Genomic DNA, 10,256 nt, shown 5'->3' on the forward strand with positions numbered 1-10,256 from the left:
TGGTGTTATGGGTGTAGGGGTGAGGGAGTTTGGCACAATAGTTTGTGACTGTGATATTGAAAGAGGCTTTGAAATATTTTAGAGCCATATAGGAGTGTCATAATTTTTACAGAGAAGTTGATTGAATTAATTCTCTCATACTGCAAAAATCTACTGTAGGCTGTAGATGGTACTTTAAGTTCAGGACCAATTTTGTAGGGTTTATGTGGTTCTGCGCAACATGATATCAGGGAAAAGGTCTGTTATCAGGACTTGAGGTATTACAAGACATTTTTTTTTACAAAATATTTGCTATCTGTAATGGACTGTAGGATTTGACTTGACTAACAGATACATATGCCTACTGGGTCATCAGTTATTTCAGCATTCAACTAAATTAAAGTAGAAATGCTTTCAGAATGCCTTTTGTCTGTGTTTGTTACAGCCCATGGTACCAGGAATTCACAAGACCTCTTTGAACAGAGATGCACTGTAAATCTTAACTTGCAATCTCTCCTCAAAAAAGGTGAAAATGAATTGCAATGTTACAAGTCCGCAATGCTTCACAAAATATAGGTGAAATTAGATGCAAATGAATCAAGCATCGACATGAATTATTTAATTTTCAAAGTTTTTGTTTTACAAAAATGCTGTGTGAATATGTGCCATGCAATAACAGATATACTGTACTTCCTAGCTCAAGGAATGTGTAGCAAATGAGGGGGAAAGTAAGACTTCTGTAGCATGCACTAACTAGAGCAGTTTAAATATTTGAAATAATGTCATGATTATATTCTTCAAAGGTGAGAATACACTTACTGCTTTTGTGATATTTACTTTTTCTGGAAGTGACTACTCTGTAAGACTCTCAGTGTTTCACTCTGCAAGACCTGTCACTGCAATATACCCACTGATCACAAGCCAAACCCATGACACCTTCAGGTATACAGTCTTTCAGCGAAAGAAATATTTGGTTTCTCTTCCAAAGCCCTTACATTGGGTGCAAACATCCAAATGCAGTCACTGAGGAACTACAGAAGTGGTGTCTATGAAGACAGAGCAGGGGCTACCCCATTCCAGACACATACAACAGTCCTACCAAGGGACACAGAGGAGCATATCAGGCACCGTTAAGTGTGGGAAAACATATTTAAGAACGGTCACAAAATGCCACAGAATACAGAGGGCAGAGAGAAAATAGAGAAAGGATGAAGAATTCAAGGGAGAAAAAAAACCCAGGAACACCAAGGTCAGGGGACAATAAAAAGGAGGTACTCAGCAGATGGGTATGGCAGATATTCCAATAGGCGCTGCAGCCCTTTATGGAGAGTGAGAAGAAAGGAGCATCTCAGAGAAACTCTTATGTCCTGATCTTTTCCTGAGCTGCCCATGACCTCACTGAAGGGACTGAGTGTAACCTGTGCTGATAAAAAGGTGAGAGGAGATCTGTCTGGAGTGGAGACAAGCTTGAGGAGGGAGGAACACTATGCTCTCCCTTAGTGTTTGTACTGTTTGTTTCCAAATATCTGAATCAGAACTTGAATGCGTAGATTAATTGCCAATAAATTCCCCAAGATGAGTCTGTTTTGCTCATGAGAGCAACTGCTAAGTGAACTCCTTGTTTTTACTTCAGTCCACAATTCTGGTTTTTCTCTGGTGTGAGGGACGAGAGGGAGCAAGCTGTTGTGAAGGTACTTAACTGGTAGCCATCATTTCTTTATGTGCTTTCCTCATTTTATAATTCTTTATCATTGTGATTACATAATGGTTTGTCTCCTTTATAGGTCCCTCTTCCCTAAACAAATTCATTCAGAACCCTAAAATGGGGAAAAAAATTTGCCTGTTGATGGACGCTAGTTTTCTAACTGAGATTCAAAATGATGTTCATGCTCTCTAAAGGGCTGACAAGCAATACACACTGCCTAACTTACCTTCATGTTCCACTTACCAATCTATATTGTGACACCCAAAACCAAGGTCAAGGTGAAGCTAAGTATTGTGTTGCAGCGGTGGCCAGTTAAGATTTTCAAAGCTTTACATTCTGTGACTCATTCACAAAAATCCTATAAAGCATATAATGAATATAAAACTCCATATGTTGTCTAACTGTTGTATGGTTAATTCTATCAGATTCTTTTTTAATGACATCTTCCAGTTAAATAACTGTACTAGTTTGAAAGCAAGCTAGTGGGAGATTCCAAGTGAGAACTACAATTTAATAGGAAAATTAAAATAAATGCAATAGTACAGAAACACTCACAGAGTCAGGATACAACCCGACACCCTGTCGGTCGTGGTGGTGGTAACAATCCAATTAAATGATGGCTACAGTCCTATTGGAGTGACAGATGTGGTTCTGTTGAAGCAGTGATCATGTAGAACAGTGTGGTCTTCCTCTGAAGGTCCAGTGGTGATGTAGAAAGGTCAGGTTTTTCTCTGCGAATCCAGTGGATAAGACCACCTGTGGTGTTCCAAATCTCAGATTATATCCAGGTAGGAATGCTTGGTTCTGCCCCTAGGTGGAGCATCTCACAGTGCAGTGATGTAATTTTATCAGTCATGCAGTGAGATTTGATGGCCTGTTAGCAGAAGATATCTCCCCGGAGTGGGTATTCAGGGAGGAGTCATCAACGAGATAGAGAACACTGCCCTACCCTGTTTTAACAGTTTATGAAGATGGTGATAGAATACATACTTTGGTTACATCATACACTGTAACATAAGACAATAACTCTGAAGTTGTTATAGTCCCAGAGGATGGCAGAAGACAGAGAAACACTAAAAGCTCTTCTCTGGGAATGGATGGCTAGCTTTTTCTTTGAAGGTTTGCAGAGAAGATAGTCAAAAGCCCTAACTGTTTCAGATATTCATATCTGGATGAAGGTAGGGCTTAAAGGCCCTGACACAGATTTCCACTAACTTCCATGGAATTTTAGACCCCAAACAGCTTACAGCTTATGATATTCAGGGGTCTGAGGGGCAGAGGCTTCTGCTGGTCATATCACTGATGTATCTATGTAATATAGATATAGATAATGTAATATAGATATATAGTAATATCCTGTAAGTCAGGACACATTGCTGTATTGCTTTCAGACCTCAGCTGTGTACTCCATACAGCACATTACTACAGGGACATAACTAAGCTAGCTTTGTGAGTCAAGATGAATTATATAGGGTGTAGCCTTTTGAAAACAGGATATATGGAACTGTGAGAATGTTGCATTATTATAATCATGCTTTTTACAAAATTTTGTCTTCAGTTACCATGACAAATACCTTCAAACATGAAGTTATTGGTAGGTAACCACTTCCAAGATGATTAGAGATTGGAGGTTTAACTTTTTTATATACAGCTGGAAAATATAAGTTTAGACTGGAAGTTTTCTGCTATCTTTCTTTATGTCCTCTTCCCCATTCTCTCTGTCCCCATTTCCACTCCCTCTAGAGTTTACCGAGTTCTAATAACTGAAGTAATTCCCCAAGAGAATATGGCCTATTTTCCTTGTATTTTGCTCATCTTACTCCCTTTTAAACTTTTAGCTAGACACTACTAACCAGCTACCAAAGACTAGAGAGTGACCAATACGATCATTTGACTTGAATGTGATATGTGCAGTTTCCTTGCTAGATTATTACCCTTGAGCTAGTTCTCTATTAGCTCTTAATTCTCCGTCTGTGCTTCACTGAACTGTCATCTGTGGTCTCCTGAATTGTCACAGTAATACGTTTTTGAAGAGAAATTTTCTAATGTAGGAATTTTTGACGAACAATTGTTCATTCAAACAAAACGACATGCATTTTTTTCATAACATATTTTCCTTTACAGGCACTATTTATTTTTATCTTCTGACCACAACTGAAAGCCATTCCAAACTGGCTATTCTACAGGGGAAAACAGAAAATTCTGTTAGCATGTCATCCATTTCTTGCTTTCATTGTCTTTATTTCCCTTTTTCTGTATTTTGAAAAATTAGTCAGAGTATAATAGTTCCATATTGGTCTACACAGGACCATTCTAATTTCCAATTTTCACATTTCTCAAATGTATTGTGTCATTTGAATTCAAATTTTGCCAACTTTTTTTTTTTTCTATTCTTGTTTGCTTTGTTGAAATCTCATTGAAAACAAATGCATACAGTGCTGGCACCAGTCTAAAGGAAACAAAGCTGCAAAAAAATTATGCCATATTTGAAAAATTAAGAGGGGAAGGCAATCAAATATGTTCTAAATGAGTAATACTAGATTTTAGTGGCCTCAAACAAGGCGCCCAAATTATGAAAGAAATGAAGTGAACATACATAGGCACAGTAAAGTGCTGGGAGCAAGAACAAATTAATTCACTAAAAGTAATCACAACAGGACAGCTAGTTTTGTGACACAGATACCTTAAATTTGTTTGGATCCCTCATATCTCCCAAGGTGCTCTCTGAATAAGCATCCTGAACAGGCTGAAGTCTGCCCTCTAGAAGTCCAGCGTAAAAGTTTTGCTAATGCCCCTCACCAAATATTGAAAACTCCATTATTTCATGGTCACTTTACCCCACACGGTCTCTGACCACCACATCTCCCAGCAGCCCTTTTCTGCTTGTAAACATCAGGTCAAGAGAGGCACCACCCCTCACAGGCTCATTCACGAGCCATGATAAGAAACCATCTTCCATGCACTATAAGGACCTCCTTGACTCCTTTTTCTCCTCTGTGTTGAGTTCCCAGGAGATATCTGGAAGTGTCTAGTGGTCTGGCTACCTTAATACAACGGCAACATGATTTATGCCTAAAAGAGTCTCCTGGCACCCAACAGGTATCCTATGCTAGATTCACACTCTAAAGAGGTTATGCAGAAGGTAGTGAAGTAATGAAAGCAACTCATCCCCTCAGTGACTTGGAGAGAACACCATGGGTACACTGGAACAGCCACAGCATTCAGAAACCTCCTCTGCCTCCAGTTTCTGCTGGTTCAAAGAAAATACCTTCCTTTGGATCCTGCCAACTGTAGCTAGCTGTGTCAAAGTCTGGCAAGATGATAGGGCATGTCTTGTTGCCCCTTCTTTTCACTTACAGGTAAACAGAGTTGTTTAGTTGCTTGTCCTGTGAAGCAATTGGTGGCCATTTGGACCAAGAGAACATGTTGTCCTCATGACTACAGCTATTGAAACATGATAGAGAAGCGCATCCTTAGTTCCTGAGGACTTATATGCTGACTCCTGAAATATGAATTAGATAAAAACACTTCCAGACATGAAGTTGAAGAGCAAACATGAAATCTTAATTCTGTTGCTTGGACAAGGCACAAGGGTACCTTGTTTATTGATTATGCTTCTATTGATTTTGCACACGAGCTGTAACAATTCATCTTACAAAATGTGTTTTATATTTTCTTCTTTGTTAAAAAGTGTTATGTGTTCAATGTGCAAATAAGGTGAAAAATTGGTATAGCTTTCTATTCACTTCCCCTGTAAAAAGTCAGCAAGGTATGCAAGACACTGCAATGCAATCAATAAAGAGGAACTGGATATCCTCAGTGTAACTTTGCTTGTGGCTACTTCAGTTACGTTAGTTTAAATTAGTTTAGGCTTTATAAAGCCTAAACCAACTGCTGGACATATGCAGTCTTCTGTAGTAGTCTATGCGTTCTGTCATCAAAATTAAAGCTCCAGAGTTTAAAACCTCTTGATTTGTCCCCTACTGAATTCACTATGTAACCTATATGCACAAACATTACATATTGATCTCATATTAAATGCATTCCTGATTGGCTGTTTTTCCCAGCCTTTCCTACCCCTCCTGATACATTAACTGTAACACTAACATCTGAAATTTCTTTTAAAAAAGTCAGTGGGATATGGTTCCATTATCCAACTTCAAGAAACAAGAGAAGAAGAATGTGATTTCATTTCCACTATATTTTGGTGAAGGTCGGTATTTGTGTTGATACTTTCTGTCAAAGGTCCTGTTCATATGAATCTAAAGAGGGACATGAATCTTAATTTCACAGTTTTTTCCCCTCTCCTGAAATCTCATTTTGGATTTTATAATTCTACATGTGCTTCAATTATACTGTTGCCCTTATCCTATATGCAGGGGATGGTTATGGATGCTGTAGCTAATTAACAATCTAAGCGCACAAATGTCTCCTTGAAAACAAGATCTGGCACTAGACTAAATGAACATTCTGATTGCTCATTAAATGCAGCAGTTTCTCTGCAGGTTGGGTAATACTAACAAGGATTTTTTTTTTTTTCACCTCCTGTTTCCTTGCCCCTCACCATTTTTGTAAGCAAATTTCCCTCCTTTTCCTTGAGAAGCACATAAAGAGGTTTATTTTTCTTAGCAGGTTTTCCTGATACACCCTCTCTGCTTCTGTACCTTTGCTGCAATGCAATGGTCATATAGAGACAAGGACTGTGGAAACAACCCCAGTTTGCAGGGCCTTCTTAGATACGCTGCCGTGGCTCATGGAGAATGCTCACCTGCCATTTCAGGTGACAGGCTGTCCCAGGACAAACAGGTAATAGATGCAGTCTTACAGTGACTTGTAGGGTAGATATAAGTTCACTTACTCTTAATTCCCTACTCTTTCAAATCAAATAAAGCCTTGTCTCCATGGTACACCTTTCAGATGGAGCTTATTGCTTTTGCATTAGGTAAGGTTATTTTAGAAAGCTTATGCCTGCATAGATGAAAATAGCATTATTTGTGGAGGTATTGAGTGCTTGATGAAAGCCATCATAATTCCTTGAGGGGTAATTTCCTTACCCCTATATAGAGTGTTGCTAGTATTTCCTGTAAGAGTTGCCTGACTAAGAAGCATTGGAAAGTAAGAAGATAAATGTCTTAGCTCAATTACATCTCAGTCTGTGTTTAGCTTAGGGAATATGACACACCTTTGATTGCTGGTGCTCCTCATTGAAGCTTGATTTTAATTTGGCAACCATAGGCCCTTTCACAACGTGTAGGGCTTTCTATCCCATATTTTTGATTGTAGCTGCATAAAATATGTCTGTAATATAAAAACAATCTTTATAAATATGAAAGCTTTGAAGACATTGTATGTAAATTCTATGATCATGACACAAAGAAATCTACCCCTTTTCAGTTTGGTTCATTTGACCTCCATACATAAGACTTAACTTGTCTTTGAAAAGGGCATTTGCAATTCTAAGTGAAAGAATGAATCTTATAAACCCTGGGTCAAAATTCATTTTTGCATAATCCAAATGTCAGTACAGATTACCAGAAATTAATGTAGTGTTATTATTTTTGATACAATGACAATTGAAGCAGAAATATTTTAAATTAATAATCTTATAATTTATACTTTAATATTTTTGCAGTAAACTCCTATGCCAGTAGTGGAATTGAGAACATAATAATTTATGAAGTTTTTCTTGAAAAACACAAATAATGTGGGAAAGTAAAATTATAAGTATATTTGATTATTAATTAGTAATAATTTATTGCTGGTGTTGACATTTAAAAATATGCTCCAATTTTTCCTTTCCTGATCCAAGGGATTATGGTGTTTTCATCTATTGTGATTGAATGTCACTGTTTTTTGTGAACTTTACTTATCACATATGAAGCTATCACATATTTTATGAAGACAAAATCCAATCAAGTACGGGTGAAATTAGAAAATTCAGTGTATTCGATTTCTTTGAATTAATTCTACAAAACTGGCTTAATATCAAACTCTCCATAATTAAAATCTGGTTAGTAGATAAAGTCATTATTTTGCTTCCCTTTTTTACATCTGCTGTGGTTTAACCTCAGCTGGCAACTAAGTCTCACACAACTGCTGGCTCACTCCCCCAGAGTGGGATGGAGGAGAGGGTTGAGAGAGTAAAAATGGGAAAAGTCATGGGCTGAGACACCGACAGTTTAATAGAGAAAGCAAAAGCCATGCATACAAAACAGGAAATTCAATCAGCAGTTCCCAGGGGCAGACAGGTGTTCAGCCCCCTCCAGGAGAGCAGGGCCCCATCACACGTGCTGTTACTTGGGAATACAAATGCCACCGCTCTGAAAGTTCACCTCTTCCTTCTTCTTTCCCCAGCTTTAACTACTGAAATGACACCACGCAGTGTGGGATATCCCTTTGGTCAGTTGGGATCAGCTGTCCTGACTGTGTGCCCTCCTGACTGCTTGTGCATCCCCCGAGTTGGTGGCGTGCTCAGCAGGAACTAAAACACCCCTAAATTATAAACGCTGTTTCCACAGCACAAATCCAAAACACAGCCCCATACAAACTACCACAAAGAAAATTACCTCTATCCCAAGCACCACCAGCGTACCATCATATTTCTGATTTTCCAGAGGCACTGGGAGATGAGCTGATATCAGATTAGTATTACACTGAAAAAGGTTATTATACTTTTCCTTTCTCACTTAGAAAAGAGTAATTCAAATCATAAGCAATAGTGAAAAACTCTGTCATCTATGTGTATCACTTCTTTAATGGCAAAACCTGGTTAGAGTCTAATCAGAACTTGTCTAAAATTCTTTTGGTGTCTCATTAGAATTCCCGCCCATGTGGAGAGACATAAGTTACAGAAATATTGCCTAACCATTCAACCTTCACTTTGGCCAGTATATTTAAAATACACTTGCTAAGAAGTGTTTAAATTCTTAAAGCACACAAGCAAGTAGTTCAGTTTTCATAAAAACAATTTGCTAGTGCTTACTTTTAAAAAAATTATCATTCATTTACTTTTTATTGTCTACACTGACTCTGTTATAAGTCAGACCAAAGGTGGGTACTTGGTACTCTCTGCAGGAAAATATATAATAACACATTATGCTTGTAGTATAACACAGAAAAAAAGTTTATATTGGTCAAACAACATCAAGCACATTTTTCTCTTGAGAAATTCAGAGTCGATATTGTCTTTTGATCTCCCTTCACTTTTATTTAAAACTATTGCACCCTGGAAGCAACTACCTAGTTACATCTATGCATATAGTAATAATATATGCATATATATATATATATATATATATATATATATATATATTCTTTACAGGAAAAGTTTTGAATAAGAGGAATAATAAATGAAGAGGATATCTTAGATATTTTATGTCCAAAATTCTAAGGCTAATGTAAAGTGCTAATATTACTAAGTAGAAGATTGCACCGTATTTGCAGTCTGATTAGACAACACACAATCAGTTTCTGTTTATATGAACTATAGAGGAGGTAATAATGTATATTGCTATAAATCTTATTTTATTTACATCAAAATATGTAGGGAAACAGAAAATATGGCAGACTGCTTCCATAACAACAGTGCACTTTCCTATAAACTGACCAGCTTTATCTAGAGAAGCATAAATTCAGCATCTGGGATGAAATTCTTTTTAGGTATAACATGATAATATGACTGTTTTCAGGAGACATCTTAACAGTCCTATCTAATATTACTTTCTATCTCCCACATACTAGATTTTCTTTTCAATCTGTTGAAGAATAAATATGAAAGATTATTGATTGCGACAAAATAACTACAGCATAAAGTAATTTCTTTGGATTTATACAGAACCATCACTTAAATGTTAATTTACGAGAATTATGTAAAATTAATATTATTTTGTTACAATTACATTTTAAAGCAGATTTATACCATATAATTTAAAGTACACAACCCGAGACCTGATAGACATGGTAAAACTACAGTGATTCAATTCTTACTGAACCTGCAAGGTGTCTGAAGTCTAATAGTCAATCTTACATATTTCTCTAATTTATGATTCTGTGAATGATGTTGTTTCAAGTAATTTCTTTTAAAATCATAATAGTTTTTCCAATCAGGCACTTTCACCACAGTAGAGTTCTAACTTTCTTTTTTATTTCTCAGTTCTAATTAAAAAACTTGATGGTCAACAGACTTGTTCAATAAGTTACTAATATAAGGCATACCTTCAAATCTATGCAAGGGTACTGGCATCATATCAGGATTTCTGCAAATAAAAATGTTTTGGTTTTTTTTTTTTTTTTTTTTGGCATTTGACAGGTTAGTCCCTCAGACAGATTTTTCTTATTGAAAGCACCTTAATATTCCTGACAATTCTTGTCACAGTTCTTATGAAATATTCATTAATTAGTTGCTGGATGATTTCAGACAGTGAAATACAAGTAATACTATAATTTGGAACAAAATTTTTCAATTTTAAAATCTTAAGACCTTAATAATAAAATATCTCTTAAGAATAAAACTAATGTCTATAAGATTCAGCAGGGGTTTACCACAAGTAACCAAAATTAAATTTAATACAAA

This window comes from Anomalospiza imberbis, chromosome 1 (assembly GCF_031753505.1).
Source record: "Anomalospiza imberbis isolate Cuckoo-Finch-1a 21T00152 chromosome 1, ASM3175350v1, whole genome shotgun sequence".
In the NCBI taxonomy this organism is placed as follows: domain Eukaryota; kingdom Metazoa; phylum Chordata; class Aves; order Passeriformes; family Viduidae; genus Anomalospiza; species Anomalospiza imberbis.